The 16,543-nt window shown below is 36.1% G+C and overlaps 2 long non-coding RNA genes across 3 annotated transcripts; one reads left to right on the top strand and one right to left on the bottom strand.

Annotated features, from left to right (window-relative positions):
* Positions 1–542: 542 nt before the first annotated feature.
* LOC137387219 (uncharacterized) lies at positions 543–5,290 on the bottom strand. Of its 2 annotated transcripts, XR_010977880.1 has the most exons (4): positions 5,152–5,290; positions 3,329–3,489; positions 2,295–2,429; positions 543–883 (listed from the first exon to the last, which is right to left on the bottom strand). It is a non-coding gene; the product is annotated as an uncharacterized lncRNA (long non-coding RNA). The 2 variants fall into 2 exon arrangements; XR_010977879.1 differs by lacking the exon at positions 5,152–5,290 and having other exon boundaries at positions 3,329–4,232.
* A 321-nt stretch (positions 5,291–5,611) lies between these two features.
* LOC137387220 (uncharacterized) lies at positions 5,612–15,756 on the top strand. Its single transcript, XR_010977881.1, has 4 exons — positions 5,612–5,767; positions 12,595–12,685; positions 15,213–15,355; positions 15,653–15,756. It is a non-coding gene; the product is annotated as an uncharacterized lncRNA (long non-coding RNA).
* The last annotated feature ends 787 nt before the right edge of the window (positions 15,757–16,543 follow it).

Here is a 16,543-nt window from a genome sequence, read left to right as displayed (position 1 = left end):
GAAATGTCTGGGTATAAACATTCACATAATATTGTCTTCTAATATATTCGGAACAGTATGGCATTTCACCATTATGGAACATTCAGCAGATGATCTGGTGCAAAATTCCTGCGACATGGGGAGAATGTTACAGAACATTCCACAAGCATGCCTTTCATGATGTTGCCTCAAAGATATTAGCTAACATCCCAGGAACGTTTTCGTGCAGAACATTAGTGGGGTGTAACTGTGTAGACAATTTCTAACATTTTGATGTTTCACAGAATGTTCCTCTAATGAATTGCGTACAATGTTACTATAATGTACTGGGCATAACCGTCGACAATATTATTTCCTTAAGCTATACAACATTCCACCAAAATTACGTCTCCGAAGCAACCTAATTTTTCTATAATGTGCCATGCTTAACCTTCACACAACATCTCTTCTCAAGGCTGCCGGACATTCAACAAATATTGCACCTTAGATATATACGAAGACTTTTACTAGATTATTCTTAAAATAATCTTTGTGAGCATCTCAATAGTTAGGGCATGGTTCCGAAGCTGTATATTTTGGTACAAACAGTTGCATGATATAATAACAAAAAATAATATGAAAAACAATAAAAATATAGCTATAAAATGACTAAACTCTATATATATTGCCATCATCAAAACATGGCAGAAAAATACCACAACCTTTACACCGGAATAAATTATATATCAATGATACACAGAGACAAACAAGCAAAGCTATGATCATATTTGTGAATAATGCTACAGTCCACCAAATGCATTACCACATTAGACTAAAGTTTTTCCAGCTCGTCCGTCCTTGGATTGTGGTGGCGAAGGCTGTTCTTTCATCCAACAATTCAGATTACAGTACAATCCTTTAAGCCCTGAAATGTGAAGAAGCATTTATATTAGCAGATGAGAACTGCTAAAAAGTACAGAATACAAACAAAGCAAATATGAGTATAAACTAAATATGGCAACAACCTGTTAACAAAGTAATTATGAACATCGAGGTTGATCTGCCACATCACAGTGTCACTTGCTAGATACATGCAATAGTACCAGCAATACTTTTCTTTTCACTATTTGTGGGCACTCTATAATAAGGTAATATTGTTCACTCATTCAAGTTTTTGGAATCGCGATTCCTCATAATAGGCACAGGTGGATACAAGAGTGCACAACCACCATATTTTCAAAATTATCCTAATCAGCTTTTTATTTAATGGCTTCATAAATGAGCTTCCTATAAGGCTGCAACTTCATATTGGCATATTATGAAAAATGCACAAGCATATCATATTTAGGGTTGCGCTAATAGTAAGTTTCTTCAGAAGCAACTAATGTCCTAGTCGCATTGTTCTTATGCTGAATTATCATTTTAATAATTTGAAATTTAAAAAAGAGTTGTTGTAGAATAGCAATCCAGTAAATTAATTAGTAAATCTCATGTAGCAAAAAACACGAACTTGGACATATCCATTAAAAAATAATAACAAACTGTAAGCTAACAACTCCGCATTAGTCGAGTTATTCACTTGGAGTAAACCTTTCTGATGAGACGCTATATGTGCAAACAGCTATATACACAGGTAAATGAGAAGCACTGCTAATGCTATTGCAGATTGTTCCAAAGCTTTAAGAAACGCCGTGCAGATATTTAATGAAAAATTAAACGATAAGATTTTGTAAGTTTTAGTTGATCTAGAAGTATGCGAGCAGCCTGCCTTTTCAATTTCCTTTATAACCTTGTTTGAATTAGCGCGTACCCTCTTTTAAAAAGACATAGTCAATCGGCTATTGTTGCCTCTTACATATTGTCAAATTCTTCAATCATACCTATCTTATATCACAATCAAATAGCTGAAAATCATGTCATAAAAAGAGAAAAAGAAATTACATCGCACTACTAGCTCTAAGTTGACATTTTGGTAAAAGGCAGCACGATTCTCAACCTAACATGCTTATCACAAGTTATACATAATCTAACACAATGCAAACTTTCAAGAGTTGCTTTCTTAATTATCTACACGTGCACACAACTCTTAGATTTCCATATTTTCTCTGCTTAAAGTTCTGATGTGCTAGGTAGTCAGTGTTGAAATGTGCTTCCAATCGGCCAAAAAAATCTACGTTTTGTACTACAGCATTTCTAAATTTGAAACTAATTTTTCCAACTTTCAATAACAAAAATCACAGTTAAAGGGAGAGTAGCTATAGATCTATCGTAAATTCAAGAGTACAAGTCGAGATCTGAAGTTTGGTTCGAAAATCCTGGTTTTGACATGTACATACCGTGACCTCTTCCATGGCCCAAATCTTTTATTCGCTAATAGTTCAATCGGGATCAGAGGCGGGCAATGCGTAGCTGAAGAAATGGCATTCAAAACACCATCAGTAAGGACGCCTTTTTTGGCGCCGTCGGGAATACTACAATTAACAAAAGCCTGAGAGTAGCATGTTATAGTGAAGATCACAGAGAACAAAAAACAAGCACTTAACCAATGTACTGGTTCACCTCAATACAATAACAAAACCGCTACCTCGGATAATAGGTATTCAACAGTGTAGCAATGCCGCAAGACAGATTTCTGTCAGAAATCGTGATTCATGTACAAGAAAAAGGTGTGAATGCCCAATAGTGGATGTTTCAAATGGATTACTGAAGTGTGGCTTTGTAGGCAGATACTACAAAAACCAACATCAAATTCAAAACATATCACGTAATTCCAGAAGAGAATCCTAGTGATGACATTTCGAATGGTGAATAATGGGGACCTGGTGTTCCAATCAGCTCACATTGAGTAGGATTACTGGTATTGCACTATTTTATAAATAAATTCCTATATGTGATATCATGTAATTTTGATTCGCAACGGTTTTTTGAAGTTGAATTTTACTAGAAATCGTGCCATGAATTACATTACCGTCGTATTTTTGTGCAGACACCGCAGCAATACTATTTAAATTCATGAAAGAAACGAAGTCACTGTTGGGATTCAAACACAAATGCTCTATGGTAACATCTTCCAGCGCAGCGAGCTGGAAGCTTGTAGGTGTAGCATAAATACACACTGGTCAGTGCGCAAGGCGACATTGCAGTAGAAGGACTGGTCTTATGTACTGAATATTATATGGTATGTTTATCGAATTTGATATGGTTGTCACGACGTTAAGGGCTTAGGGCACAAATAAACAAACTTTCCATGTAGCTGAATTAAAGCATATTGATAACATATTAGTAAGCCTACAACATGTATAATAAAAACACAGACACGGAAAATTTGCAATAGTGATGGAAAAATGCAAGAAATATGTCTAGATCTCACCTGTCCCACAGTTATTGATACCGATTCAATTGGTTATGGAGAATTTACTGTTGAGCCGAACCGGTGTATGGTTGGCAAATTGACCATAGTAGTGGTGATTGACTAGATAGCGATTAGACGATTAGTTGCAAGGATAATGGCCAGATCTTGTGAGATTCATTCTAAAAAATCGCAAACAAACTACATTAGAGATCTTGCAAACAGCAAATCGATAAACTATCTATATGGTAAGAATCTAATGGTTATGGACTTGGACTGAGATTGAACCGATAACCTTGTAGTTGCAAACCCTAAATCTGGCCACTAAAAAACTGCTGGTTGGTCACTACTAATATTGCTCAACATTTTCCAACTGAATAACAAGTTTAGTAGCTCAGTGACTAACAAACATGTCTTTACTCATTTGATATATGCGTATAGATCTTCATCTTTATGAAATTTTGGAGACAAAAATAATGGCAAAGAAAGATTTCTTCAAATTAAGTTTAGGAAATGGCGTTCAAACTTGTATCAGAGTTTGTCACATCAGAGTTGTCTTCTCTATTTTATGGCAGTCAAAAACTATTAATGATTCACCATTACTCCGTTTGTACACAACACACAGTCACTCGCAATGATATTTATTATCAACAATGCCTCTGAAGTAGGTAATGAAATCAAAAGATAATGCTACTACTCAGTAACATGCTTTACACATTTTTCTACGCATATATGGCTTCAAAGCCATTTCAATTCTATTAGCAAAAGCTCGCTCAACCAGCAAAAGTGTTTTTATCAGTTATTAAGACATTCGATAACATCGCTGTGATACGTGAAAAAAATCATTTTAAAAGTTGTACTTCTCTTAAAGCACAGAGGTACAGTTAAAGAACGAAAGCAATATGTAACCCTTTTAGTGCCATAGGCCTACTCTTTTTAATGAATTTCTGTTTACAGAAGCGTGACATTTTAAAGACAAATTATATCCATTCTATGACTCGCAAATGCTTTTCAAGCTGTTTTCCAACGTCAAACGCATCCAAGAACGATAATCCACTGCAGTTTACCACCATGGAGTGCAATTATTTATAAACACAGTCTTTAACAACAGGATAGTGTTGTTATTCATTGTGTTGTTATTCATAGTGTTGTTATTCCACAACAATATTCAACAGGATAGTGAGAGACACCAAATAAGCCTAAGATCACAATGCTCATTAATAACACCATCTATTAATAAGAACTATGGCAGACAATCTTTTAAATATAACGCTATCAAGATTATGAAAGAAGAGGTATTAGATCCTGTGAATGAGCTGTCATTTGATATTGATTAACTGGCCATACTGTGACTACTGACCATTCTATATTTTATTTACGAACACTGGTATACTAACAACATTGAATTAAAATTATTAAAAACCATCGGTTGTCACTTTACAACCATAGCTGACATAAGAATAGTAGAGTATTGTGTCACCCGCGTTAAATTTTTTTAAAAAATGACCATACTAATAATTACTAACTTGGAATCTAAATACTCAATCAACTCAGCTTGCATATATATATATACACTATATATATATATATAATTATACTCAGCTCAATCAACGATCTTATTATCCTCTTATAGAAATCATATTATTGTAGCCACTATCAATTTTATTCTCAATTATCATATTATACCACATTATATTAGCTTTAATTTTTAATTATGAGGTCAACAGAACAGTATTTTCTCATGAAAACCTCAATAAATAATATTCACAAACAAACAAACAAACACTCGGTTTTATTTACGGAGAAAAACTTGAATTTGTACCAATGCAAAAAACTTTACTCACCTGCAATAACGATCACAAAGAGCGACAATATCATTTATTACTATATTGTGAATTTTATTGCAAGTATTGCAGATGAGTTAAGCATCGTTAAATCATTAATTGAACTACAACAACCGGAAAAATAAATCAGTATGGCGGATATTTCCTCCTCCTAGTTTTGCCTTGTCCGATATTTTCAGGCATAATACGATGTAAATGCATACCTTCGAAATCTTTCGAAGGAGTACGATGCGGATTTTTAGCTTTCCCACGCATCGAACTTCATAAATTCAGAAAAGTTATAACTGAATTCTATGTATATGCCCACAAACAATCTCGGTTGATATTTTGGTTCATTATACAGTAATACAAAAAAGCGTTTAATCTCTTTGTAAAGATTTAATAGACGTAAACTGACAAAACGTCGTAAAACCACGGTTATGGAAGAGCAAGCGAGTCATACTTAACGCCGAATACCTGTTGGAGATTCCGACAAGTTGGTGATTTTTTCTGAAACTACCGATGTGATTACCGCTGCCTATACTCATGATGTTGTGTTAAAACTGCTAAAAGAGTTCTGAATAAATATCGCCGAGTGATTTATTCACTACTAATGGACGTGATTTGACGCTATTTGGTGAGAAACCTCAAATTGTTGATCAGTTACAAAACTGCCTTACACAAAGCCACTGCACACTCGCAGACCTGCGAAAATGGTGCCCGAAGGGTTGAAATCAACTTGATATCGAATAATGAATACCATATTTGCCTTGTGGTGACCGATTTAACTCATGCACTACTATAAGCCCCTCTGTGGGGCTTACAGACAATTTAAATCAGACGGAAGCCCCTCACTGGAGCTTTTTTATATTATGTGGTTTGGTTCTCTTTTTGTAGCTACAAGTGAATGGATTCAAATTTTCTTGGTTCAAATGCTTAGTATGGAGACTATTGTAGTGTGTGCTCATGTGAAACTGACAGTAAAGGATTCTTATAAGTATTATATATATAGCATTTGAATTCATTTCATGTGAAACGTTAACTGCGGATGATTCCCAACATCTATAAGCACAAAAGCTCTGAAACGCGCTCGTAGAGAGCATACGAATTTCATCGCATCTGACGAAGACTTGCCTTGTTTGGCCTGACCCATTTGGTGAGCAGCTGTTTGAATGGCTTTTGTTGACACAAATTAATTATGTTCAACCTAAAATGAATTACGTAGTGAATAAGTTGAAGACTCTTTTATGAGAAAGAGATTTTGAGGTGATTTTTTTGTGAGCAGTACATCATGTTTATGTTACAAAACTATTTATTGTACTGACTGAAAAGAAAAACGAAGTTGCAAGTTGTCAGTCAAGACTCAATAATCATTTTTTATTTACAGCATGAAACTTTGTTGAGTCCAAAAATAATCCGTCAGACAACAAGCAAAGCAACCTTTTCACTTCTAACATTCCTTGCAAAAAACATAATTTTCAGTGATTTGTCTGCTAATATGTTACACAATTCTAAGAAAATTTATCTTTGCCAAAATTATTTAAGCATTGCCAAGTGGAAGTAACTTTATGCGGATCCATGGTCTATTCTAGCAAATACATGTAGACTAATTATTATGACATGACCATGTAATAACTGTAATTTTTAATTTCTGTAATTTATCTAATTGTAATTTTTACAATTTGATATAAATGAGATAATCTCTCTTCGAGTTAAATTCAACAACAAGATTGCATAAAGGTTTGGAAATTTTTTTGAAGGTGCATCCCCCTTTTTCTTATTTTGTAAAGAGCAAATCTGACAATACAACAATCATTTCAACGGGTATGTGAACTGACTGTTTGATATAGCCGCGTAATTGCCTTTAAGCTGTATAAATCATCTATGTGAGAATTTTCTGCAAGTTGACAGGCTCGGTTACGATGGTTGTTTCTTGTGTCATTACTGACCAATGCCCCAGATGGGCGCAAACTATTTTGTAATTGCAAAAGGAAGATTTGTTTAGTAAATTGACAATGTCATATAAGCAAGCTAATAACAATAACTGAACACTTCATTGTTTTGTTAATTATTTGTAATATCTACTGTGACAAGCAACAACAAAAACTGAGCCAAAGGTTTCAAAAGAACAGGGAATATCACACTGTATTATTTAACACTGTTTACGAAAACCTACAATAGGTGTTCTCGTCATTTCATGAACAAAAAATAAGATTGTTATATATGACCTATTGTTAAAGGTTGACTTGCAACAAAATTCACATTACAGTTATTTGATATCAAAAGATTCACCGTGTCTTATTCTGTTGTGTTGTAGGTGCAAATTATATGGGAATGTGATTAAAAGCTTTTAAAAGCTATAAAAACCAACAGTTAATCGCAGCCACATGAGACCGCCGTAGTTTGAATTCTCTTTCCAAAGCGGCTCAAATGGGACGTAGTTGTTACAGGATGGTTTCTGTTTACACTTTCATGCAACCTCATTCGTCGAAATATTTTCACAAATATATTTCACACGTTCAATAAAACCAGGTCTATTGTTCTTACGCGTCTATTTTATCGTCATTGTAATGCAGTCACTTTTAGCTCTGATATATTATAACTTACCGTAAAAGGTCGTTAAACTTTCTATCCTTAGTTCGAAGGCGTACATATCATTGTCTGATAATCATGACGAGCCTGTTGGTCACATGTGATATTCGAAAATTGCTGCAAAAATTATTTGCGAAGTATTGGGTCACATGATCAGATTACGACTTGACGATTAGATCAAGCCAAAACAAAATTGAAAATAGCGCGCATCTATATTTGATATGGGGTCTTCGGTAAAACCCGAAGTGTTTGTCATAAACTAGTGCTACGATAAGTTTTATATGGAGCTTTTTATTGGCCTTTCAATTCACATGAGAACATCACGTAACAAGACAATAACCAAACTGTCAGAACTACGTCAGAGAAATAAACAGATTCCAATTTACGGCGGCTTTTCGTTTTTGAGCTTTCAAGAGCTTGTAATCACATTTCCACATATTTGGCACCTACAACACAACAATGTAAGACATGGTGAATCTTTTGATACCAAATAACTGTAATGTGAATTTTGTCGCAAGTCAACCATTAAGACTAAAACTAAAGCTTTGGAGGCTAAGCTGCTTTTCATCAACAACAAAAACTTCAGCTTTTTAAAATTCACTCTCAGAGTCGTAGAGCTCACATGTGTGCTATACGGCTCTGTTCACGTCTACACATACTGTTGCAACAATAAAGCTATCTCTCCTTGGAGCAGACAATTCCACTTCTCCGGTAACTTTTAACTACTAAACAGCTATGGCATTCGTTAAAAAGTATTAGTCAGCCCAGCTTATAGCTCTATGGTGACAGTTTTGTCTTATTAATAGAAACGCACATGCAATAGATTGAAGGGGAGTCTATGGGTGATCGATCCGCATGATGCCACACTATCACAGTATTATCCAAGAATTGTATTTCAATGGGATTATCGCTCAACTGAGCAGTTACCAGTGTATCTTAGACTCGTAGCTTACAAATTTCTTACTCATCAATACTCTTTAAGGGTGGTCAGTGGTCACTTGAGAGCCGAAAAGAACTAAATGACACAAAACAACGTCGCTGTCAGTTGTAAACTGTTCAGCCGAAGACATTTCTGGCTAAAACGAACCATTTCGATCCTGCTCGAAATTTTGTGGTCGAACCCTTGCGTTTATTGGCTGGTTAAAATTCTACCGAGCACTCGTCACATTTCTATTTACGTGCGTGTGAGCAAAGGTAAATAGAAATGGGACGATCTTTTTATTTGGTTAAATAAACAACATCAAACAATTTATGACAAGGCTCTCCCGGACTTGTGATTGTGTTGCATGAATGTAAGATGTTGTGCTTGAGTTTTGCATAAATGTTAAAGAATGGTTGTGGTTTTATTTCCTGTAGAATATAAGTAATGTGTCATACTCATCCTGATGAATAATCGTTGCCTGTTTTATTTATGTAAAACCACAGTACTATGATGAAGACTGTTTTTGTTTGTTATGTACTCAGCATAGAAAAACATTCATATATTAACAAAAAGTATAATTTTGTTGATGGAAGGTTTGGCAAAATTTTTCTATCGAGTGATTTATTCTGAGCAGCTGAACGATCTTCTGATAAGTCTGCTGTGTAATAATAATTAATAATTGTTCCTCAAAGTTTTTTGTTTACAATAGAAATATTTAGTTTAAATACATAAAAACTACCAATGAAACAGTGTCCTGTCTCCATGCGTATGGTATCTAGGAGGCGAACTGACTTCGGATGCCATGTGACATGTGGCTTAGCCGACCCAAAGTAAACTAACCTCCAAACCTAAGTCAGTTCGGTCATCGCGTGACCACGGCTTTAGCGTGTCACCTTTGCAACATTACTAAAAGGCTGTGTTACAAGTAAGCGAATCTATTACTGGTGCACCTTCCATTACATCACGTGGTCCATACATGCATACATAGCTGAGAGGTTCTATAGAGGTCTGAAGGGCTATACAATATTACATAGCTTTTTGCAGAGGTCTCTCCAAAGTCGTTCTGTTATTGAAGATGTCATTGGCAGCTGACCAAAATTAAAGTAAAACAACCATGATAGTTAGTGTAATTAATATAATTATTCAATAAGTTAAAGCAATGGTAAAATAAATTGTGGCAATATGTTACAATGCAATACTGTTAGCAGCGGATGACATTCAATCTATATATAAATGTGAGCGTTAGTCGGTCGGTCCAGTTGTATACGGATAGTTTTAGTAATAAAAAATTCGCTTCGCAGAGGATTTAAACTTGCGAAGATTGTAATCGCAAGTTTGCAAACACGCATAACTAACCACAAGATTGTGATTTTCGGCCATTTTTTTTCGGTATCCGTATTGCGATTGTAGGTTACTAACTAAATGTATATGTAATTTTTACTATTAACTAATATTACCATTTGTTTCATTTTTATAAAGTCATTTTAAAATCCATTACCTCTCTTTTAATGTGACGTTTCAATTTCAGATGTCCTGCTACATTCCTATTTTCGGTTTCTTATAAAGCAATCGCTAAATCTACAAAGTACCGTGGTGTGCTTCATTGCTATACATTTGTACTGGTATCGTCCATAAAAACTTTTTCAATAGTTTTTCAAAGTAGCTTCTGCTGCAGCAGTAACCTTTGTATACACACGTTTCTACATGTATATAGTCACTGTTATTAATAATTCAGCCTAGTCATGATTTTTATTTTATTTTTTCAATTAAATAGTGCAAGTGCTCTAGAATATCGAATATCAGAATAGGATGAGGTTAAGCACTTTACAAAGAATCACAGCCATTTTTGGTACTAAAAATGATCAGTGCTTGTCCAATTACTACATGAATTATGATGTTATACTTATTTCTTTGGCAATTAGGCTTATTTGTGCTGTTTGTCCGAGGTTGGAAGGAGCAGAAAAGCCTCTGACCTCTTGTATAGAACGCACTAGAGTTTGCGCAAGCAGAGTGCCTCAATAGTTTAATAACCTAACCAGGATGGACAATCATTTGTGTCGCTTTGGTTGTCCACTAGTTTATTGAATGATTCATAAGCAGTTTGTTTGTGTGTGTGTATGTGTGCTCTGGTCACTCACCTGTTCCCATACACGTCGCAAAGTACTGGCGACAGCACCGCATGCTATTAGCGGTGAAATGGGAACCTATGCGCCGAATACAGCCAAGGACCGCCGATAGTTGCACACGGCCTCGCAATAGTTTAGGGCTGTTCAAATGTCGCAAAAGGCCGCAGGCAAAACCTTCATGTAATGCTCGTACAGGTGAAGGTCACCATTATAGAAACGGCATGGCGAGCGAACATTTTATGTGATTCCTCGATTATGTTTAGCGATGTAGCTTATATGTGAACATATGCCACCGAGCCTAGTGCCGCAAGCGTTTTGCTGCGCAAGTTACCGCCAGAGTTTCGAAATCGATATGTGAACCAGGCTTTAGTATTAAGCTGCGTTCAGATCAGCCATTGTGCAGAGGCCAAGTTTGATCTGAGAGTGGGTGATTTTGTCCGTTTTTTATTTGCAGGGTCAGATAACTTTAGCTGATATATTTTAGTGAGTCACTCCTTGAATTTTGCTGACTGTTTCCTACAATGTTTTAGTGAACTTTTTTAGCAAACTGCCTGATTATTTTGCACTGCTCATCGCTAATAATGGATAACCATAAGGAGGACGATCTTTTGCTAACATAATGTGCGCAGCAGTTATATGTTCCACAGCAGTTTTCCGGGTTGCTGTTACTCATGAGTGAAGCTATGACAATAGCATACACAGGTGTGAAGACAAATATGGTGTTCATATTAAAGCCTGATTTCCATATGACAGCACCAGGCCGCGACGTCCTGCGTGCGTAGGCCAGCTGTGATACGGAAACTTCAACACACGACGATAGCGCGACGTGCGTACGCTAATCGCAAGGATCCAACAGAATGGGTCCTTGCGATGGGTGCGCACGATTATGTATCCCACAATACACCGCTAGACCTTGTCAACCCATCCCATAATTCAAACGGAGGGCTGTTTTCCGAAGAAATCTGTCTCTCCTACGAAAAAGTAAGGAAATTATCCACTCTGTCCAATGCAAGCGTGGTGCCTACGCGCGAGATGGAAACACCGCATTGCGGCCTATAAAATGCATTGTGCACGATCACTGGGCTGCGCACGATCATTGTGCTGTCATATGGAAACCAGGCTTTAATGACACTATGACTCACGATAAAAAAGATGTCATTGGCTACTCAAATAGAATATCGGCTTTGAAAAAAAATTTTCTCTTTGGACTATATCGGTATCAGGCTTGTTTGCGCTGTTCACACGATACGATTCTCGGTCAGTAGAAAAATTGGTCAGAGAATTGACCCAAAATCGGCTGCTGTGACCGCAGCTTTAGTCTGTTAGATTTAGCTTTCTGCTTTTAGGAGGAAACTTATGTTATGCAAAAGCTATTATAACGAATATTGTTGGTTGGTCACATCGTGTATCTGCTCTAGTAGGGCAGTGGTGTCAGGTTTAATGCTTATTAGTTTGTTGTAGGGGCTTAATAGAAACTGATGTTTTTTTTTCTTCTCTAGAGGGTATTCTCAGTAGAAGCATATATCTGACTTTAGTTCATTTTTGGCAATTGTTTCCAGTTCTAATTTATTGCAGCTTCAGTGGTAGTGTCTGCCTTTGAATTTTGAGCTAATATAATCGTGCATTGTGGTGCCATTTTGTGAAGCGACCAGCATTTGTAATCTTCAGTTACACACCCCATGAATACTTGTCATTGTGAAACAAAGGAACTCATCATGTTATTCAACTTCTATATTAGTATTTATGCTTCCTGTCTTAAGAGTATTATACACCTCTTACATAACCACTCATCCCCTTTTATTTAACCATTTCTGATGTGATTAGGAAACAGCTTTCTGGACTCTTGCTAGCTAGCCTGGGCATGGCTCTCGTGGTGGATATGGAGAGAGAGCCTGGGACACATAGCGAAAAAAAGGTAAGATAACTTCTGCAAAACGAGCGACATATGTTACATATGACGCTCAGACTGATACTAATGGAAGCGTGTCGTTAGATTCGTATCTCACGATGTATTAGATGTGGCGCGTTTAAAAGCTTATTGTCACGGTAACGTGACTTGATCTAGTAAAAAGCGCTATTTTTTTGATAGGCTGGGTGGTTACGAAATACCTCGTTTGATAATAAAACGATAGGAACCATAGGCTACTATTCTCTTGCGTTTTCACGTTAGCAGTTTCATTTCCTATACTGATAAAAATGGAGCCATTCAAAATTCATCTATCAAAGCTAGGCATAGTCACACTGAGACCAAAACAGTCTCAAGTTTTACAACATATTATCGCAGGTTTTGACCAATTTATAGTTCTTCCTATTGGCTTCGGAAAGAGTATTTGCTTTCAGATGGCACCGTTTTGCAGTGGTAGATCCGAGTTGTTCATAATAACTGTCGCGAATAATAATACTCGTGAGTAAAATAAAACTGAGATTACTTTTTACTAGATAAACTTTTCTTTACTAGCAGCGTGCAATTCATTTTTGTTGTTCTATTGCTGTTCGTTTGCTATGTTTGTATTGTTATTGTGAATTTTTTTTATTCAATTGATTCAATTTTTTATTATAATTAAATCAAAACATAATGAATTGAACATATGAAATGATATAACTGTCGTTATTGATTTATTATGCAACCAACATTTCATACTTACTAACCAGCGTTTGTTTGCTGCCAATTCAGATTAAAAATAATACATAATACTCGCGGAGATCATAAATAAGACCGTCACATGATACTCCTTCGGAAATAGCGATTGTGATATTAGCGACTTCAGAAGTCGGCTTTTAGAGTTGTCTTCCCCGCGTGTTGCGATGTGTCCCAGGCTCTCTCTCCCAATCCCCACGAGAGCCATGCCCAGGCTACTTGCAGATTTATTATTCCAACTTCCTAGCACCTGCTATTTTACTGCTTAGCATAAATGTTATCTGCTTCCTTGTACTTACTCGCTTACTGCCTAGGAAGCTTTGCAGCGCCCAATCGTCTGTGATCTACGGATGTGACGATTGCCTGACTGATTAGGCAAACATATATAAGCCTATGTAGATCAGAAACAATTCGAACTCCATATTTTACTCACGCTCTACGTATCACTCTGCTCTTGTATCACTCTTTATATTTTTAGACTTGCGCAATGAGCATCGGCCATTGACTTGATTAGCCTTCATATATTTCATGTTTTTGCAATTGAAAGTTTGAATTTTTAATAAATATATTCTGTTTTAAAGTTTTTTAACTAAAACAAACCAGTCTAATTCTTGACATTAAATCTACACCTAAAATACAGTCCTTTATAAATTCGCAAATCATAAACCAACTACTTGAACCACCAATCCAGCACTTATAGTTAATAATCCTTTAAACAGAGGGTCATTACAATTTCTATGTCATCAGTGAACTATTCAATTGACAAGTTCATTACTGAAGCAGCATGTTTGTGGTGGTTGTAGATAGTAGTTTGTGATTTTGCTGCCAGCAACTTTCTAACAGCAAATTGTTTCCAGCAAAACTGTTGAAAATCTGAGTGTATTGATTTTTACTATATACATTGTATAATAACAGCAAGTACATCACTAACTTCCATACTATACTCCACACAAGTTGCTTGTAAAACTGTGTATCTCATAACTGAATATTGTAAGATGGCAGATCTCTTCATGAGTGTTTCTATTGTATTCTCAAAAATCTGGTTAATCATTGATTGGCTTGGTTTGCTGAGCATCAGTATCTTTGTCAGACTTATTATTGTTGGCATAGGCCTGAAATCCTCAATTGCTTTATTTGTTTTCTCTATAAAACATGTTATAATGGAACTCTATACATAACAACCCAAAGGTAGACAAATGTGTTTTATTTTATAATTTTAAAAGTATAGCCATATGATTCTTCGTCTTAACTTATTAGTATGCTGGACTTGGTAGATGGTATCGAAATCTGCAAGCAAACACATTAACAATCAAATATATTACAGAATAGGAGAATGTGTTCTAAAAATGGTAACTACCCTTGTTGCTAAGCTCGCACCTATTTTTTGGATCAGTTTTAAAATGGCTTTTTTGCTAGAAAAACAGCAATACTGTTTCTAGTGCTTTTTGATTCAACTTAACTAGCCCATGTTTATTACATTTACTGTGACTAGCATGCTCACTTATCACCACTTGCGACTCTACCACATGCCATTCAGCCACCTAAATGCTGAGTATTAATTAATGTCATACGGCAACCAGCTTTATGGATGCAAAGCTTTTTTGTGAATTTAATAATATTTTTAAAATTAATTGCTATTAATTCTAAGTGGTAAGTACAATGGCTGGTTTGGAAACTTTGGATAAGTTTTGGCACAGTATTCCGATGTCACTCGTGAAAAGATCCTGAGACCTACCGAAATTTATTAAAAATAAAATTCTTTGCAATTGTGTTATGCAATTAAAACGTGATTTTAATGACACAGATGGCTCCTGCCTCTACTTCTCTCATCTAAACCAAGAAAGAGTCATGTAGAAGGTGACGATGACTTCCATGATGATTTGAAATCAAGCGAACAGCTGGAAATCGAACTGTCAAGGTCTGGCTCGAACATAGTGGAGTGCATCGGTAGGTAAATATGACCAATATTTCCAGGTTTTCTACAAAACAAAATATCTGGCACACATTGCAGCCTCGCTGCATATGCTAAACTGCATGGCTGCTCATATTGTGGTGCATAATTTGGGTATATAAATGTATTTTGGTATTAGCTACTTTCACTTATTGTTAGTGTATAAAGCAGATATACAGAAAGCAGAGTGGCTTGAAATAATACTGCAGCAGATCAGCGATATGTAGTTAAATTTATTTTATGGTTGATACATATGCTTTTTATAATAATAATAGCATATGATATTTATTTAGCAGGTTATGAGGTACAGAGCTTAAAACTCAACTGCAATGACTGCACCAGCTTTATAGCCTCCTGTCCAGGTTTACGCATCATCCCCTGATGCGATACTAATCAGTGTGAAAGATAGAGGTGGTATGTTTCCACCTCATCCTGTCATCACAAAGATATGTCTAGGCTCAGAACTGAGCATACGGCAGGGTGTCGACTTACAAGGAATCACTGCAGACATACACAAGCTGGTGGTCACTAAAACTCTTTCATCGGTTTTACAAAGCAATTTGCATCAGGGATTTCCATGCTCGTTCCACTGCACAGCGCAACGTTAGTTAAAATATCACCTCCAGATATTTCAGGATTATAATTCATCAGGAGGCTACAAAGGTAGCAGCTAACAAGGGAATCTCAGATCAAGGCTTAGCCGACTGGTCGTCTTTAGTCATGTGTAGCCTTTCACAGTATGTCTAGAAAAGTGTACCATTTGTCGCTTGTTTTCTACGAGTTTGCTGATGCTGTTTGCATAACACCCAAGACCCAACATTTATATTCATGGCAGACTGCAATCAGCGTACGATGTACCAGTGTGTATGCATTTGAAATCAGTTTGTACACCTAGCTATCTGACATGTTAGCCCATAGCATATGGCAACATTGATAATTTTGCAATATCTTTTGGAATACATGTGCATCAATATACACTTTTACTCGCACTTTTTATATGAAATATTCAACTTCATGTTTACAAGTTTGCAGGGTAGGAAATACATAGTGTATAAGCGTTGTATCTAAAATTTGAAACAAATATCTTGTGTGCTTTAGTAGTTATATCAAATTACGTGTAGCAACAAAAATGTCTCTTGATTCTTTCAGTGTAAACAATGATGACTCACTTGCCTGACCAGCTG

The sequence above is a fragment of the Watersipora subatra genome, chromosome 2 (genome assembly GCF_963576615.1).
Source record: "Watersipora subatra chromosome 2, tzWatSuba1.1, whole genome shotgun sequence".
Taxonomy (NCBI): Eukaryota; Metazoa; Bryozoa; class Gymnolaemata; order Cheilostomatida; family Watersiporidae; genus Watersipora; species Watersipora subatra.
This window is presented reverse-complemented; position numbering and strand designations above follow the sequence as displayed.